A 19,329-nucleotide genomic window follows, 5' to 3' on the forward strand; every position below is an offset into this window, starting at 1 on the left:
CGTTCTGGGTACTTCTTGGAAAGGCAGACACCAGGGACAGCAGGACACAGAAAAGGAGCAGCACAGCCTGGACCATGGGGGGACATCAGAGCAGCCCTGCTGGAAGGAAGCAGTGCTCACGTTGGAAAGTGGAGAAAGGCTCGGGACAAAGAGACACCAAGACTGGCCAGAGCTAGAAAGTGTCTTAGCTCTTGGAAACTTCGGTTGCCCTGAACACACCTCATCTTCACTCTTAAAGGATGTGGGTGATCCTCCTATTTTGAGAAATAAGCCAGAGGAAAAAAACAGTCCAAACATCTCATTTGCTTTGGTATCTTCATGACCTGAATTACTTTTATTGTTATTGTTGTTGTTGCTGTTTTTAATCCTGCCCTTTCCCAGAATCACAAGGAAACCAGAAAGTTGATGTCTTCCAAAACAGTGAAGGACAAAACATTTGCAAATATTTATGCATCTCTTCCCAGCCCAGACTTTGTCCTTCTCACCTTTGACCCACACTGACAAACTGACCTTTTCCTTTTTAGGCCCTGCAGTCCTGTCCCATATCTTTTTGTCTTTTCTTTTTCTTTTCCTTTTTTTTTTTTTTTTTTTTTTTTTGGAGACACAGTCTCACTCTGTTGCCCAGGCTAGAGTGCAGTGGCATGATCACAGCTCACTGCAACCTCCACACCCTGGGTTCAAGCGATTCTTGTGTCTCAGTCTCCCTAGCAGATGGGATAACAGGCATGCACCACCACGTCTGGCTAATTTTTATTTTGTTTTGTTTTGTTTTCTGGAGACAGTCTCACTCTGTTGCTCAGGCTGGAGTGCAATGGTGCAATCTTGGCCCATTGCAACCTCCGCTTCCCAGGTTCAAGAGATTCTCCTGCCTCAGCCTCCCAAGTAGCTGGGACTACAGGTGTGCGCCACCATGCCCAGCTAATTTTTTGTATTTTTAGTGGAGATGGGGTTTCACCATGTCAGTCAGGCTGGTCTCAAACTCCTGACCTCAAATGATCAGCCTGCCTCGGCCTCCCAAAGCATTGGGATTACAGGCATGAGCCATGGCACCCAGTGACATATCCTTTTTATCTTAAGGTTTTACCCTAAACCTATATATGAGTTGAGGAAAAGGTCCTCTGTATCTTCTTGAGGGGAGAAAGGATAAAGGAATAGCTGGTGATCTCTGGGATCCCTAAACCATTTTTCTTTTTCTTTTCTTTTCTTTTTTTTCTTTCTTTCTTTCTTTTTTTTTTTTTCTGAGATGGAGTTTCGTTCTTGTTGACCAGGCTGGAGTGCAATGGCACGATCTCGGTTCACTGGAACCTCCACCTCCCAGGTTCAAGCGATTCTCCTGCCTCAGCCTCCTGAGTAGCTGAGATTACAGGCGTGTGCCACCATGCCTAGCTAATTTTGTATTTTTAGTAGAGATGGGGTTTCTCCATGTTGGCCAGGCTGATCTTGAACCCCTGGCCTAAGGTGATCTGCCCACTTCGGCCTTCCAAAGTGCTGAGATTACAGGCTTGAGCCACAGTGCCTGGTCACCATTTTTCTTATTGAAAGAATGTACTGGTTGGCAAGCCAAGGCAGGCAGATGGCTTGAGGCCAGATGTTTGAGACCAGCCTAGGCAACATGGTGAAAGCCCTGTCTCTACAAAAAATATAAAAATTAGCCAGGAGTGGTGGTGTGCACCTGTAGTCCCAGCTACTGGGGAGGCTGAGGTGGGAGGATCACCTGAACCTGGGGAGGTCAAGGCTGCAGTGAGCCATGATTACACCACTGCACCATCCAGACTGAGTGACAGAGCAAGACTTTGTCCGAAAGAGAATATACTGGATGGGAGTCCAGGGAAACTGGACAGATTGACAAATCAGACAAAATCCTGAAAATGGTACCAATTCCCACATATCATTATGGCCTAAAGTTTCCTCTGATGTCACTCACCTCAGGTACATGGCCAAAGGGAATAGGCCAATGGCAAGGTCCAGGGTTCCTCCCTCTATTTTTTTTTCAGTTCTTTCAGTTCCCAGGAGTGGCCCCTGACAACTAACAGCAAAGACAGAAGCAGATGAGAGTAAGTCTCCAGAGACACAGTGCCAAGTTAGAAACAGCAAGAACTAGGTGGAAAGGAGTCCAGCTCTGTCTGAAATTACTAGACCCCAAACCTCTGGGGAATCCCTGAGACAATATATATACATATATGTATACCTACGTGGATAAAATATACATACACACACACATATATGTATACCAGGCTGGAATGCAGTTGGCACAATAACAGCTCACTGCAGCCTGCCGCCTTGAACTCCCGGGCTCAAGCAATCCTCCCACCTCAGCCTCCTATATATCTGGGACTTCAGGTGCGTGCCACCACACCTGGCTAATTTTTAAAATTTTCTTGTAGAGAAGGGACCTCACTATGTTGGCCAGGCTGGTCTTGAGCTACTGGGCTCAAGGGATCCTCCTGCCTAGGCCTCCCAGAGTGCTGAGCCACTGCACCCAGCCTCCTAGGATTCTATAGTTTCTGTGTAGCAACACTAAACGGAGTAAAAGATTTAACCCTTTTCTCCTAAGATCTACCACAAAGCAGAAATACCCATTCTTACCCGTTTTTCCTCATTGTACAGGAAGTTCTAACTAGTGTAATGAAGAAAGAATAAAAATAAATGGCATAAAACTAGAAAGGAAGATGTGGAACGATATTTATTTATTTATTTATTTATTTATTTATTTATTTATTTTTTTGAGACGGAGTCTCGCTCTGTCGCCCAGGCTGGAGTGCAGTGGCCGGATCTCAGCTCACTGCAAGCTCCGCCTCCCGGGTTCGGGCCATTCTCCTGTCTCAGCCTCCTGAGTAGCTGGGACTACAGGCGCCCGCCACCTCGCCCGGCTAGTTTTTTGTATTTTTTAGTAGAGACGGGGTTTCACCGTGTTAGCCAGGATGGTCTCGATCTCCTGACCTAGTGATCCACCCGTCTCGGCCTCCCAAAGTGCTGGGATTACAGGCTTGAGCCACCGCGCCCGGCCGGAACGATATTTATTTAAAAACAACATAGTCCTGGCTGGTTCAGTCAGTAGAATATGAGACTCTTAAAAACAACATAGGGGCTGGGCGCAGTGGCTCACATGTGTAATCCCAGTAATTTGGGAGGCCGAGGTGGGTAGATCACGAGGTCAGGAGTTCAAGACCAGCCTGGCCAGCATGGTGAAACCCCGTCTGTACTAAAAATGCAAAAAAATTAGCCAGGCATGGTGGTGCGTGCCTATAATCCCAGCTACTCGGGAGGCTGAGGCAGGAGAATCACTTGAACCCAGGAGGCAGAGATTGCAGTGAGCCGAGATTGTGCCACTGCACTCCAGCCTGGTGACAGAGCGAGACTCTATCTAAAAAAAAGAAAAAAACAAAACAAAACAAAACAGCAACAACAAAAATACAAACAAAAAAAAATGGGGCGGGGCTTGAGACCAGAAGTTCAAGACCAGTCTGGCCAACATGGGGAAACCACATCTTTACAAAAATTAAAAAACATAGCCAGGGGTGGTGGTGTGCATCTGTAGCCCCAGCTACTCGGGAGGCTGAGGCAGGAGAATTGCTTGAACCCAGGAGGGGGAGGTTACAGTGCGCCATGATTGTGCCACTGCACTCCAACCTAGGCAACAGAGTGAGACCATGTCTCAAAAAATAATAATGATAAAATTTTAAAAAGTAATGCAAAATAAAAACAACATGGACTGGGCATGGTGGCTCACACACTTTGGGAGGCTGAAGTGGGAGGATTGCCTTAATCCAGGAGTTCAAGACTAGCCTGGGCAACATAGGGGAGACACTGTCTCTGCAAAAAAAAGAAAAAAATTAGCCAGCTCAACTCTCCAGCTATGGTGGCACATGCCTGTAATCTCAGTTTCTCAGGAGGCTGAGACAGGAGGATCACTTGGGCCCAGGAGGTTGAGGCTTCAGTAAGCTGTGATCACACCACTGAACTCCGGTCTGGGTAACAGAGGGAGACCCTGTCTCAAAAAAAAAATAAAAATAAATAAATAAATAAATAAATAAATAAATAAATAAAATAATTAAAAAATTAAAAAATTAAAATTAAAAGTAATAAAAATTAATATATAAATGAATTCTATTTCTATAGTCTAAAAACATACATTGAAAGTTAACTTAGGGCCGGGTGTGGTGGCTCACACCTGTAATCCTAGCACTTTGGGAGGCCAAGGCGGGTAGATCACAAGGTCAGGAGATCGAGAACATCCTGGCTAACATGGTGAAACCCTGTCTCTACTAAAAATACAAAAAATTGTCCAGGCATGGTGGCTCAAACCTGTAATTCCAGCACTTTGAGATACTGAGGCAGGTGGATCAAGAGTTCAATACCAGCCTGGCCAACATGGTGAAACCCCATCTCTACTAAAAATACAAAAATTAGTGGCATGTGCCTGTAGTCCCAGCTACTCAGGAGGCTGAGGCAGTAGAATCACTTGAACCTGGGCTGCAGAGGTTGCAATGAGCCGAGATCACGCCATTGCACTCCAGCCTGGGCGACAGAGTGAGACTTCGTCTCAAAAAAAGAAAGAAAAAAAATTTAGCCGAGTGTGGTGGTGGGCGCCTGTAATCCCAGCTACTTGGGAGGCTGAGTGAGGCAGGAGAATCACTTGAACCCAGGAGGTGAAGGTTGTAGTAAGCCAAGATCGCGCCACTGCACTCCAGCATGGGTAACAGAGGGAGACTCTGTCTCAAAAAAAAAAAAAAAAAAAAAAAGAAAGTTAACTTAGAAAAACAATTCCAGCTGGTCACTATGGCTCAAGCTTATAATACCTGGACTTTGGGAGGCTGAGGTGGGAGGACTGCTTGAGGGTAGGAATTTGAGACCAGCTTGGGCAACATAGTGAGACCCTGTCTCTACAGAAAAATAAAATGAAAAAAATAATAATTCCAATTACAATAGTGTTTAAAATAAACAGATAAAATTCCTAAAAGAAGAAACAAGACAAAGATGCTCACTCTTGCTACTTCTATTCAACATTGTACTGGAGGTTCTAGTCAGAGTAATTAAGCAAGACAATGAAATAAAATGTTCCTGATTAGAAAGGATGAAGTAAACCAACCTATATTAGTGGGTGACATGATGTTGCTGTTAAAAAAACTCAAACTTACACACACATACATACATACACACACACGTACTAATAAATGGGTTCAGCAAAGTTGCAGGATACACTATCAATACACAAAAATCAATGACATCTCTATATATGTGCAATGAACAATTTGAAAATGAAGTTAAGAAAATTCCATTTATAATAGCAGCTATAAGTGTAAAATTTGTACATTGTAAACTACAAAACATTACTAAAAGAGATTAAAGGAAACTAAAGAAGATTAAAGAATGAGTTAAACCCAAAACTATCATAAGGAAGGAAATAATAGAGATTAGAGAAAAGATAAATAAAACAGAGAATATCTTTAGGCACAAATAATTGTGAAAAAATTAAAAATAGGCCCGGCAAGTTCACTTATGCTTGTAATCCCAGCACTTTGGGAGGCTGAGGCGGGCGGATCATGAGGTCAGGAAATCGAGACCATCCTGTTAACACGGTGAAACCCCGTCCCTACTAAAATACAAAAAATTAGCTGGGCATGGTGGCACACGCCTATAGCTACTCAGGAGGCTGAGGCAGGAGAATTGCTTGAACCTGGGAGGTGGAGGTTGCAGTGAGCCAACATCGCACCACTACACTCCAACCTGGGCGACAAAGCAAGACTCTGTCTCAAAAAACATAAAAAGCAAAAATTGGCTGGGTGCAGTGGCTCATGCCTGTAATCCCAGAACTTTGGGAGGCCAAGGCAGGTGGATCATCTGAGGTCAGGAGTTCAAGACCAGCCTGGTCAACAAGGTGAAATCCTGTCTCGGCCGGGCGCGGTGGCTCAAGCCTGTAATCCCAGCACTTTGGGAGGCCGAGGCGGGTGGATCACGAGGTCAGGAGATCGAGACTATCCTGGCTAACATGGTGAAACCCCGTCTCTACTAAAAATACAAAAAACTAGCCGGGCGTGGTGGCGGGCGCCTGTAGTCTCAGCTACTTGGGAGGCTGAGGCGGGAGAATGGCGTGAACCTGGGAGGCGGAGCTTGCAGTGAGCCGAGATCACGCCACTGCACTCCAGCCTGGGAGACACAGCGAGACTCCGTCTCAAAAAAAAAAAAAAAAAAAAGAAATCCTGTCTCTACTAAAAATATAAAAATTAGCTGTAGTGGTGCATGCCTGTAATCCCAGCTACTTGGGAGGCTGAGGCAGGAGAATTGCTTGAACCTGGGAGGCGGAAGTTGCGGTGAACCGAGATCGTGCCACTGCACTCTAGCCTGGGCAACAGAGTAAGACTCTGTCTCTAAAAAAAAAAAAAAAAAAAAAAGGCGGGGCGCGGTGGCTCAAGCCTGTAATCCCAGCACTTTGGGAGGCCGACACGGGTGGATCATGAGGTCAGGAGATCGAGACCATCCTGGCTAACACAGTGAAACCCCATCTCTACTAAAAAAATACAAAAAACTAGCTGGGCGAGGTGGTGGGCGCCTGTAGTCCCAGCTACTCAGGAGGCTGAGGCAGGAGATGGCATAAACCCGGGAGGCGGAGCTTGCAGTGAGCCGAGATCATGCCACTGTACTCCAGCCTGGGCGACAGAGCGAGATTCCATCTCAAAAAAAAAAAAAAATTAGCCCAGCATGGTGGTGGATGCCTGTAACTCCCGTTACTTGGGAGGCTGAGGCAGGAGAATCACTGGAACTGGGGAGGCAGAGGCTTCGCACCACTGCACTCCAGCCTGGGCAACAGAGGGAGACTCTGTCTCAAAATAATAATTAAAAATAATAATAATAATAATACAGATAATAGAAACAATAGAGAAAATCGGTGCAACCAGAAATTGGTTCCTCAAATAGATGAACAAAATTGACAAACCTTTAGTTACACTAACAACAACAAAAAAGATAAAAAGACTCAAATTATTAAAGTAAAAATGAAAGTGGGAACATTACATTTTACAAAAATTAAAAGAATTATGAGAGTATTTAAACAATTACATGCCAACAGATTGGATAATCTAGATGAAATGAACAAGTTCCTAGAAACATATATCTTACTAAGACTAAATCATAAAGTAATAGAAAATTTGAATTAAAGAGATTGCATCAATAATCAAAAACCTCCCCAAAATGAAAGCCCTGGACCGGATGGCTTCACTGGTGAATTCTGCCAAACATTTGAAGGAGAATAATGCTAATGCTTCTCAAACTTTGCCAAAAGATCAAAGAGAAGGAACACTTTCTAACTCATTCCAGGGGTGAGCACTACCCTGATACCAAAGGCAGACATACACTAGGAAAAAAGAAAACATACACCAATATCTCTTATGAATACTGATGCAAAAATCCTCAACAAATACCAGCAAGCCAAATTTAGCAATATATTAAAAGGATTATACACTGTGGGATTTATTCCTGGAATGTAAAAACAGCACAATATATGAAAATCAATCAATATAATTCACCACATTAACAGAATGAAGGAGAAAAATCATACAATCATCTCAATTGATGCAGAAAAAGCATTTGACAAAATTCAACACCCTTTCATGATGAAAACATTTAACAAACTAGGAATAAAGGAAACTACCTCAATATAATAAAAGGCACGTATGAGAAACTCATAACAAACATCATATCATACTCAATGGTGAAAGATTGAAGGCTATTCCACTAATATCGGGAACAAGAAAAGGATGCCCCCTTTTGCTAGTTCCATTCAACATAGCACTAGAAGTTCTAGCCAGAGCAATTAGGCAAGAAAAGGAAATTAAAGGCATCCAAGTTGAAAAGGAAGAAGTACAATTATCTCTTCTTCTTATGATTTTTTTCCTGAGACGGAGTCTCGCTCTGTCGCCAGGCTGGAGTGCAGTGGCTCCTTCTGGGCTCACTGCAGACTCCGCTTCCCGGGTTCAAGCGGTTCTTCTGCCTCAGCGTCCTGAGTAGCTGGGACTACAGGTGTGCCGCCATGCCTGGCTACTTCTTATGGTTTTATATGTAGAAAACCCTAAAGATTTCACACAAAAAACTATTAGAACTGATAAAGGAATTCAGCAAATTAGTGGATTACAAGTCAACAAAGAGGAACCACTTGCATCCCTACATATTAACAATGAACCATTTGAAAATAAAATTTTGAAAACAATCCCACTTACAATAGGTAAAAGTAAAATACTTAGAAATTAATTTATCCAAGGAGTTAAAAGGTTTATACAATGAAAATTGTAAAATATTGCTGAAAGAAATTAAATGAGGCATAAATAAATGAAAATGCATTCCATGTTCATGGATTAGAATACTTAATATTGTTAAGATGCCAACAGTACCCAAAGTGATCCACAGATTCAATGCAATCCCTATCAAAATCTCAATCATGTTTTTTTGCAGAAATTGAAAAGCCCATCCTAAAATTCATATAAAATCTCAAGAGACCCCAAATAGACAAAAGAATATTGAAAAAGAACAACTTCCTGATATCACAACTTACTGCAAAGCTACTATAAATCAAAACAGTGTGATATTGGTATAGCAGCAGACATAAAGACCAATGGAATAGAACAGAGAGCCCAGAAATAAACTCTTGCATATATGGTCAAATGATTTTTGACAAGGGTGCCAAGACTAGTTGATGAGGGAAAAGACAACCTTTCTAACAAATGTTGCTGTGGGAAACTGGATATCTACCTGCAAAAAGATGAAGTTGAACCATTACTTAACACCATACAAATATTAACTCAAAATAGATCTAAAATCTAAACGTAAGAGCTAAAACTATGAAGCTCTTAGAAGAAAACATAGGGCAAAATCTTTGTGACATTGAATCTGGCAACGATTACTTGGATATAACACCAAAGACACAGGCAACAAAAGAAAAAAATGAACAAATTGGACCTCATGAAAATTTTAAAATTTTGTACATCAAAAGATAATATCAACAGAGTAAAAAGGTAACCCACAGAATGGGAGGAAATATTTGCAATTATATATCTAGTAAAGATTTATATCCAGAATAAATAGAGAACTCCTAAAACTCAACAAAAACAAAAATGACCTGACTCAAAATGGGCAAAGGGCATGACAGACATTTCTTTAAGGAAGCTATACAGATGGCCAATAAGGACATGAAAAGATGTGCAACATCTCTAATCATTAGGGTAATGCAAATTAAAACTACAATGAGATACTATTTCACACCCACCAGGATAGCTATTATTTTTAAAAACAGAAAATAACAAGTGTTGTCAATGATGTGGAGAAAATGGACCCCTTGTGCTTTGTTGTTGGGAATGCAAAATGGACAGGCCCTGTGGAAAACAGTATGGCAGGTCCTTAAATTTTTTTTTTTTTTTTGACACGCAGTTTCACTTTTGTCACACCCAGGCTGGAGTGCAATGGCGTGATCTCGGCTCACTACAACCTCTGCCTCCCGGGTTCAAGGATTCTCCTGCCTCAGCCTTCCAAGTAGCTGGGATTACAAGCATGCGCCACCACGCCTGGCTAATTTTTTGTATTTTTAGTAGAGATGGGATTTTACCATGTGGGCTAGCCTGGTCTCGAACTTCTGGCCTTAAGTGATCTGCTTGCCACCTCAGTCTGCCAATGTGCTGGGATTACAGACAAGAGCCACTGTGCCTGGCCCTTAAAAATTTTTAAATAGAATTACCATACAATCTAGCAATTCCACTTCTGGATATATATCCCAGATAATTGAAAGCAGGATTTCAAAAAGATACTTTCACATCTGTGTTCATAGCAGCACTATTCCCAATAGTCAAGAAATGGAAGCAACCCAAATGTCTCTCAATGAATGAATGGATTTTAAAAATCCATTTGGTGAGGCCGGATGCCGTGGCTCACGCCTGTAATCCCAGCACTTTGGGAGGCCGAGGTGGGCAGATCACGAGGTCAGGAGATCAAGACCATCCTGGCTAACACGGTGAAACCCCATCTCTACTAAAAATACAAAAAATAGCCGGGTGTGGTGGTGGGTGCGTGTAGTCCCAGCTACTCTGGAGGCTGAGGCAGGAGAATGGTGTGAACCCAGGAGGCGGAGCTTGCAGTGAGCTGAGATGGAGCCACTGCACTCCAACTAAGCGACAGAGCGAGACTCTGTCTCAAAAAAAAAAAAAAAAAAAAAAAAAAGAAATCCATTTGGTGGTGGATGGCCGTGGCAGTTCATGCCTGTAATCCCAGCAGTTTGCTAGGTTGAGGCAGGCAGATCACTTGAAGTCGGGAGTTCAAGTCCAGCCTGGCCAACATGGTGAAACCCATCTCTATAAAAAAAATATATATATAAAAATTAGCCAGGCGTGATGGCAGGTGCCTGTAATCCCAGCTACTAGGGAGGCTGAAGCAGGAGACTCACTTGAACCTGGGAGGCGGAGGTTGCAGTGAGCTGAGATTGCACCTCTGCACTTCACCCTGGGCAACAGAGGGAGACTCTGTCTCAAAAGAAAAAAAAAAAGGTGCACACTTGCAATGGAGCATTATTCAGCTTTAAAAAGGAAGGAACAGGATGGGCAACATAGTGAGACCTGATCTCTTAAAAAAAAAAAGCAAAATTATTGGGGTGTAGAGGTTCATGCCTGTTGTCCTAGCTACTCAGGAGGCTGAAGTGGGAGGATTGCTTGAGGCCCAGAGGTCGATGTCCATCCTGGGTGTCAGAGTGAGGCTCCATCTCTAAAAAAAAAGAAGGAAGGAAATTCTGACACAAGCTACAACATGGATGAACTTTGAGGCTATGATGATAAGTGAAATCAGCCAGTCACAAAAAGACAAATCCTGTATAATTCCACTTATGTGAGGTATTTACAGTACTCAAATTCATAGAAACAGAAAGGGGAAGGGTGGTTGCGCCACAGGCTTCAGGGAGGGAAAGATAGGCAGCTGTTGTTTAACCAGTATGCAGTTTCTGGCAGGCACCTGTGATCTTAGCTACTTGGGAGGCTGAGGCAGGGAGAATTTCTTGAACCTGGGAGGTGGAGGTTTCAGTGAGCCGAGACTGCACCACTGCACTCCAGCCTGGGCGACAGAGCAAGACTCTGTCAAAAAAAAAAAAAAAAGGAAACAAAGAAACGGTTATGATGATACATTTTGTTACATGTTTTTGTTTTGTTTTTTTCCTTTTCTTTTGAGACAGGGTCTCTGTCACCCAGGCTGGAGTGCAGTGGGGTGATCATGGTTCCCTGTAGCCTCGACCTCCTAGACTCAGGTCTCCCGAATAGCTGGGACTACAGGAAGGCATCACCACATCCTGCTAATTTTTTGTATTTTCTGTAGAGACGGGTTTTTGCCATTTTGCCTAGGTTGCTCAAGAAATCTGCCCATCTTGGCCTCCCAAGGTGCTGGGGTATTATAGACGTGAGCCACCGTGCTTAACTTGCTATGTGTTTTTTGCCATACAAAAACTAAACTTAAAAAAAAAAAAAGAAGTGAGAAAATGATTTTTTTCTAGGAGATTTTTTAAGATGAAGAAATTAAGTTTTCCAATTGAGTGAACTCACAGGGTAACAGAAAATAGATGAATAAAGACCCATGCTTAGTGTCTTAGTTGGCTAGGGCTGCCATAACACAAAGCTACAGCCTGGATGTCTTAAGGAATATAAATTTACTTCTGACAGTTCTGAAGGCTGGAAGTACAGGATTAAGGTGTCAGCAGGTTCAGTTGCTCCCGAGGCCTCTCTAATTGGCTTGCAGATTGCCATTTTCTCACTGTGTCCTCACACGGCACAAGGCCATTCCTCTATCCCCATACACTCTGGGTGTCTCTCCCTTTTTCTTTTTTTTTTTTTTTTTTTTTTTGAGACGGAGTCTCACTCTGTAGCCCAGGCTGGAGTGCAGTGGCCGTATCTCAGCTCACTGAAAGCTCCACCTCCCGGGTTCATGCCATTCTCCTGCCTCAGCCTCCCGAGTAGCTGGGACTACAGGCACCCGCCGCCTCGCCCGGCTAGTTTTTTTTATTTTTTAGTAGAGACGGGGTTTCACCGGGTTAGCCAGGATGGTCTCGATCTCCTGACCTCGTGATCCGCCCGTCTCGGCCTCCCAAAGTGCTGGGATTACAGGCTTGAGCCACCGCGCCCGGCCCGTCTCTTCCTTTTTCTTCTTTCTTTCTTTCTTTCTTTCTTTCTTTCTTTCTTTCTTTCTTTCTTTCTTTGTGAGAGAAAGTCTGATTCTGTTGCTTAGGCTGGAGTGCAGTGGTGCTATCTCAGCTCACTGCAACCTCCACCTCCCAGACTCAAACCATTCTCCCACCTCAGCCTCCCTAGTAGCTGGGACTACATGCACGCACCACCGTGCCCGGCTAATTTTTGTATTTTTTTGTAGAGACAGGGTTTCGCCATGTTGCCCAGGCTGGTCTCGAACTCACGAGCTCAAGTGATCCACCCGCCTGGGCCTCCCAAAGTGCTGGGATTACAGGTGTGAGTCACTGCACACAGGTTTTTCTTCTTCTTATAAGGACATAGGTCCTGTTGGATTAGGATTCCATCCTTATGATCTCTTTAACTTTATTTATTTATTTATTTATTTATTTATTTATTTATTTATTTTTGAGACAGAGTCTCACTTTGTCACCTAGGCGGGAGTGCAGTGGTGCGATCTCAGCTCACTGCAACCTCTGCCTCCCAGGTTCAAGTGATTCTCCTACTTCTGCCTCCCGAGTAGCTGGGATTATAGGCACCCGCCACCATGCCTGGCTAGTTTTTGTATTTTTTAGTAAGAGACAGGGTTTCACCATGTTGGCCAGGCTGGTCTCAAACTCTTGACCTCATGTAATCCACACGGCTTGACCTCCCAAAGTGCTGGGATTACAGGCATGAGCCACCATGCCCGGCCCTCTTTTAACTTTAATTGCTGGTTTTTGCTTTTTTTTTTTTGAGATGGAGTTTTGCTCTTGTTGCCCAGGCTACAGTGCAATGGTGTGATCTCGGTTCACCGCAACCTCTGCCTCCCAGGTTCAAGTGATTCTCTTGCCTCAGCCTCCTGAGTAGCTGATATTACAGGCGTGCCACCATGCCCGGCTAATTTTATATTTTTAGTATTTTGTATTTTAGTTTCTCCATGTTGGTCAGGCTTGTCTCGAACTCCCGACCTCAGGTGACCCACCTGCCTTGGCCTCCCAAAGTGCTGGGATTACAGGCGTGAGCTACCATGCCCAGCTGCTTTTTGTTTTTGCTTTTTTTTGAGACAGGGTCTCCCTCTGTCACCCAGGGTGGAGTGCAGAGGTATGATCATAGCTCACTGTAGCCTGGAACTCCTTGGCTCAAGCGATTCTCCCACCTCAGCCTCCCTAGTAACTAGGAATATCAGCATGTGCCACTGTGCCCAGTTAATTTATTTCTTTTTTAAAAAATTGAATTAATTTTTTAGAAATGAGATCTCACTCTGTTGCCCAAGCTGGTCTCCAACTTCTGGCCTCAAGCAATCCTCCCATCTTGGCCTCCCAAAGTGCTGAGATTGCAGGCACGAGCCAATTTTAATTTTTTTTTTGTAGAGATAGAGTCTCACTTTGTTGCCCAGGCTGGTCTCGAACTCCTGGCGTTAAGTGATCCTTCTGCCTTGGCCTCCCAAAATGTTGGGACTACTATTGTGCCTGGCCTTAATTACCTCTTTAAAGATCATATAGCCAAATTCAGTTGACCCTTGAACAACACCAGTTTGAATTTCAAGGATCTTTTTATAGGTGAATTTTCTTCCATCTCTGCCATCCCTGAGATAGCAAAAACAACTCCTCCTCTTGTTCCTCCTCAGTCTATTCAACGTGCAGATGATAAGGATGAAGACCTTTATAATGATCCACTTTCACTTAGTGAATAGTAAATAGATTTTCTCTTCTTTATGACTATCTTAACCTTTTCTGTTCTCTAGCTTAATTTTTTTTTTTTTTTTGAGACAGAGTCTTGCTCTGTTGCCCAGGCTGGAGTACTGTGGTGTGATCATAGTTCAATGCAGCCCCGAACTCTTGGACTCAAGGGATCCCCTGACTCCAGCCTCCTGAGTAGCTGGGATTACAGGCATGAGCTGCTGCCCCTGGCCTCACCTCTGATTTTCAATGTGTGAATTATCATATATGTGAAAGACTTGCTGGACTGTACAGCATTCTCCCCAAATCTCCTCTATTGCCCCTTGCCTTTTTGTTTTTGTTTATTTGTGGTTTTTTTGGAGATGCAGTTTCACTCTTGTTACCTATGCTGGAGTGCAATGGGGTAATTTTGGCTCACTGAAACCTCCGCCTTCCGGGTTCAAATGATCTCTTGCCTCAGTCTCCCAAGTAACTGGGATGACAGGCGCCTGCCACCACACCCGGCTAATTTTTTGTATTTTTAGTAGAGACAGGGTTTCACCACATTGGCCAGGCTGGTCTCGAACTCCTGGCCTCAAGTGATCTCCCCACCTTGGCCACCCAAAGTGCTGGGATTACAGGCATGAGCCACCATGCCGGGCTGTCTTTTTTAAGAGGCCTGGTCTCACTATGTTGCCCAGGTTGGACTCAAACTCCTGGGCTCAAGCAACCCTCCTGCTTCAGCCTCTCCAGTACCTGGGACTATAGGTGTGTGCCGCCGCGCCTGGCTTCGCTCTCTTTTTATTCCTAGGGCCATCTGACCTTTGGGAAATTTAAACTTACTTTATTTATTTATTTGTTTTTGAGACGGAGTCTTGCTCTGTTGCCAGGCTGGAGTGCAGTGGCGTGATCTTGGCTCACTGCAACCTCTGCCTCCCAGGTTCAAGCGGTTTTCCTGCCTCAGCCTCCTGAGCAGGTGGGAATACAGGCGCGTGCCATGACCCCTGGCTACTTCTTGTATTTTTAGTAGAGACGGAGTTTCACCATGTTGGTCAGGATGGTCTCGATTTCTTGACCTTGCAAGCCACCCGCCTCGGCGTCCCAAAGTGCTGGGATTACAGGCGTCAGCCACCGCTCCCGGCCGGGAAATGTAAACTTATTGTAACACCTAGAGCTTGACAGAATAAAACAAGCACATTATGTGATTTAAGAAGTCACAAAATTTTATTATGAGGCAAAATCTTCCTTCTTTCTTTTTTTAATACACATAGAGTCATGCTATGTTGCCCAGGCTGGTCTTTTTTTTTTTTTTTTTTTTTTGAGACGGAGTCTTGCTCTGTTGCCCAGGCTGGACTGCAGTGGCCGGATCTCAGCTCACTGCAAGCTCCGCCTCCCGGGTTTACGCCATTCTCCTGCCTCAGCCTCCCGAGCAGCTGGGACTACAGGCGCCCGCCACCTCGCCCGGCTAGATTTTTGTATTTTTTAGTAGAGACGGGGTTTCACCATGTTAGCCAGGATGGTCTCGATCTCCTGACCTCGTGATCCGCCCGTCTCGGCCTCCCAAAGTGCTGGGATTACAGGCTTGAGCCACCGCGCCCGGCCTACCCAGGCTGGTCTTGAATTCCAGGCCTCAAGCAATCAGCCCACCTCATCCTCCCAAAGTGCTGGAATTACAAGCATGAGCCACGGTGCCTGACTGTCCCGCTAGCCCCCTTTTTTAAGGTAAGAAGAATTCTCTTTACCACCATGAGTAATCACAGGCTGACATAATCATAGTTGAATATTCTATTTTATATCTAGGGAGTAGTACAAGAGACTTGGTGATAATTTTTTTTTTTTTTTTTTTTTTTTTTTTTTTTTTTTTTGAGACAGAGTCTGGCTCTGTCGCCCAGGCTGGAGTGCAGTGGCTGGATCTCAGCTCACTGCAAGCTCCGCCTCCCGGGTTTACGCCGTTCTCCTGCCTCAGCCTCCGGAGTAGCTGGGACTACAGGCGCCCGCCACCTCGCCCAGCTAGTTTTTTGTGTTTTTTTAGTAGAGACGGGGTTTCACCGTGTTAGCCAGGATGGTCTCTATCTCCTGACCTCGTGATCCGCCCGTCTCGGCCTCCCAAAGTGCTGGGATTACAGGCTTGAGCCACCGCGCCCGGCTGATAATTTTTTAATTATTCAGTTTTTAAGTACTGCCTGTCTTGTAGATATTAAACCAGATGTTTAGTTGGATTTTGAATACCACACATACAGTTTGTCAAGAATCAGTACATACTCTTTTTGTGCCTAACCCTTTTACATAAAGCACAGGACTCCCAGGACTAGTATCTACGTCACAGCCCTTGAATAAAGCCCACAGCAAGGAGAGAACTGAGTTTTCTTCTGAAGTCCTGCCTTCCAAGGCCATGGTTGTTTGTCACCCCTTGGTGACTCATATCTGTGGTGTCCCCACCCCTCCATCCCTGATGTCTTGCAGAAGCGTGTTTGCTTCTTTTTTTTTTTTTTTTTTTTTTTTTTTTTTTGAGACGGAGTCTCGCTGTGTCGCCCAGGCTGGAGTGCAGTGGCCGGATCTCAGCTCACTGCAAGCTCCGCCTCCCGGGTTTTTACGCCATTCTCCTGCCTCAGCCTCCCGAGTAGCCGGGACTACAGGCGCCCGCCACCTCGCCCGGCTAGTTTTTCGTATTTTTTAGTAGAGACGGGGTTTCACCGTGTTAGCCAGGATGGTCTCGAACTCCTGACCTCGTGATCCGCCCGTCTCGGCCTCCCAAAGTGCTGGGATTACAGGCTTGAGCCACCGCGCCTGGCCGCGTGTTTGCTTCTTTTTCTTTTCTTTTGTTTTTCTTTTTTGAGACAGAGTCTTGGTCTGTCACTCAGGCTGGAGTGCAGTGGCACGATCTTGGCTCACTGCAACCTCTGCTTCCTGGACTCAAGCGATTCTCGTGCCTCAGCCTCTTGAGTAGCTGGGATTACAGGCATGCACCACCACGACTGGCTAATTTTTGTATTTTTGGTATAGACGGGTTTCACCATGTTGGTCAGGTTGGTCTCAAACTTCTGACCTCAAATGATACACCCACCTCAGCCTCCCAAAATGCTGGGATTACAGGTGTGAGCCACCACGCCAGGCCTGTTTGCCTCTTTTTCATAGGAATACTAGATTAGCTGTGAATACCAGCCTTCACTGCAGGTTTAACACAGAGAGCCTGTGGATCCCCCTGACATATGATCATCAGGAGGTCACAGCCAAGGTCTATGGCTCCATATCTGTCTCATTCCTTGGGTTTGACAGAGTAGTTCTGAGCAGCAGAGTACACAGCTGTGCTTGAGTTTGCAGCAGATTCCCACTCCTGGTGACAGCTAGACTGCATTATAGACATGCTGCTCCTGCTCATGCCCACGGTCTACAGTAGAGAAGGTACACGTGCTCTGAATTAGGCTGAACTCTGCCAAGTAGCTACAGAACAGAGATCAAGATATTCCCTGGGAAGCATCTACCTGGGCTGCTGTCCTTATGGCACCTTGTATCTGCTTGAATAAACCCTGCATGTTTTCACATCCTCCAGCCTAGAGATGAAGCTCTGGGGTCTGGGAGTTAGCCTGGTGGTCAGCCTGCTCCGGGACAATCCTCAATGTCAGGTTTATCTGGATCCTTGGTAGAGGGACCAAGTGGGTGAGGCCAGGCAAGGCCTTTGGGAGCAGGGTCTGGCATAGTTAAGACCCTACAGAGGGCGGCTGAATCCCCAGAGATTAGAAAAATGGCACCAAGGGTGTTCATCTAGGTTTCACAGGATGCAGCAGGAGGCAGTAAATGAGCAGTCATCCTGGGTCTTAGGTGATGCCTTGCTGGGTCAGACTATGCTGGAATGAATGACAATACTCAAACGGTTTCTCGTGGGTTATGGTCTGAAAGGAGCCCAGGGCTCAGAAGACATCTCATGCAATAACCTACAGCTTCCGTTTCTTTTAAGTTGGCCCCAAGAAAAGAGAATGGGACTCAATTATTCTTCTTGGTCTCCCCATTCCAGATCACCAGACTTCCTCTGCTTCACTTCCTAATTACTACACAATCCTGTCAGTGAGAAGTGGGACTGCTCTAATAGGTGTAGACACTCTGCCCAGTTCCCTGTCCCATCAGGAGGGGAGATGATTGCTTTCCCCGATACTCAGTTAAGGGACATAATCTCTACAAATATTTGCCCTTTCGTTAAAATCTTCAGCCTCAAAAGACGTTGACATTTCCGTGTCCCTGTCACATTTCACCTCCAGTTCACAAAAGAGGCCACAGAGACCCAGAGTCAAGAGAAATCAGAAAACTGTGATTCTGATATAAAAGCAGCTTTTTATTTCTCTTTTCAGTTTACAAATTAACATAAGCAAGCTACTGCATTCGGGTGGGGAGTCAGAAAGTATAAAGAAGATGAATGGGGAAATAAAACAATACCCTTCATATCTAGTACATAATAAATCCACAGTATTTGACAACTGAAAGAAAGATAAACTGGGGAGAAGAAATAGGGGCTAGGACCTACTAAGAAAGGGGCAAAGCCGATTATAGTCACATGTCTTTTAGCTCTGGGATGAAGTGAACATACATCTGTCCTAAGCTATTCCCATCATTCTTTTTTCCTCTTCCTTCTCCTCCTCTGTTCAACATTTCTAACTACCTGCTATGCTATGCTGAGTCTCTGCACACAGGTCTATCAGAGACATTTGAGAAAGTAAATGTAGTGATAGGCTAAATCAGCCTGAAAATCTTTCTAAATAAGCCTGAAAATATTTCTTTATCAAGTCCAGTAAAATGAGTTTCAGAATTTTTGTGGCGTGCATAAAAAAGTACCCCGATCTTCTATATATAGGCAATGCGAAGTTCTTTTTTTTTTTATTCTTTAGAGTTTGTTTATTGAAAATTTGAAGCAGAAAATGAAAAATAAAGATTTTTAGGCTGAGAGTGGGGGCTCACGCCTGTAATCCCGCCCGGCCTTCTTCCAATTATTTTTTAAAAGGTGTAGCGGCCGGGCGCGGTGGCTCAAGCCCGTAATCCCAGCACTTTGGGAGGCCGAGGCGGGTGGATCACGAGGTCAGAAGATCGAGACTATCCTGGCTAACATGGTGAAACCCCGTCTCTACTAAAAATACAAAAAAAAACTAGCCGGGCGTGGTGGCGGGCGCCTGTAGTCTCAGCTACTTGGGAGGCTGAGGCGGGAGAATGGCGTGAACCCGGGAGGCGGAGCTTGCAGTGAGCCGAGATCACGCCACTGCACTTCAGCCTGGGAGACACAGCGAGACTCCATCTCAAAAAAAAAAAAAAAAAAAAAAAAAAGGTGTAGCAATTTCCATTTATTTATTTATTTACATAATTTTTGAGATTGGGTCTTGCTCTGTTGCCCAGGCTGGAGTGCAGTGGCATGATCTCAGCTCACTACAGCCTGTGCCTCCCACGTTCCAGCAATTCTCCCACCTCAGCTTCCCGAGTAGCTGGGATTACAGGGGCATGCCACCAAGCCC

This window comes from Macaca fascicularis, chromosome 11 (genome assembly GCF_037993035.2).
Source record: "Macaca fascicularis isolate 582-1 chromosome 11, T2T-MFA8v1.1".
NCBI classification, from domain to species: domain Eukaryota; kingdom Metazoa; phylum Chordata; class Mammalia; order Primates; family Cercopithecidae; genus Macaca; species Macaca fascicularis.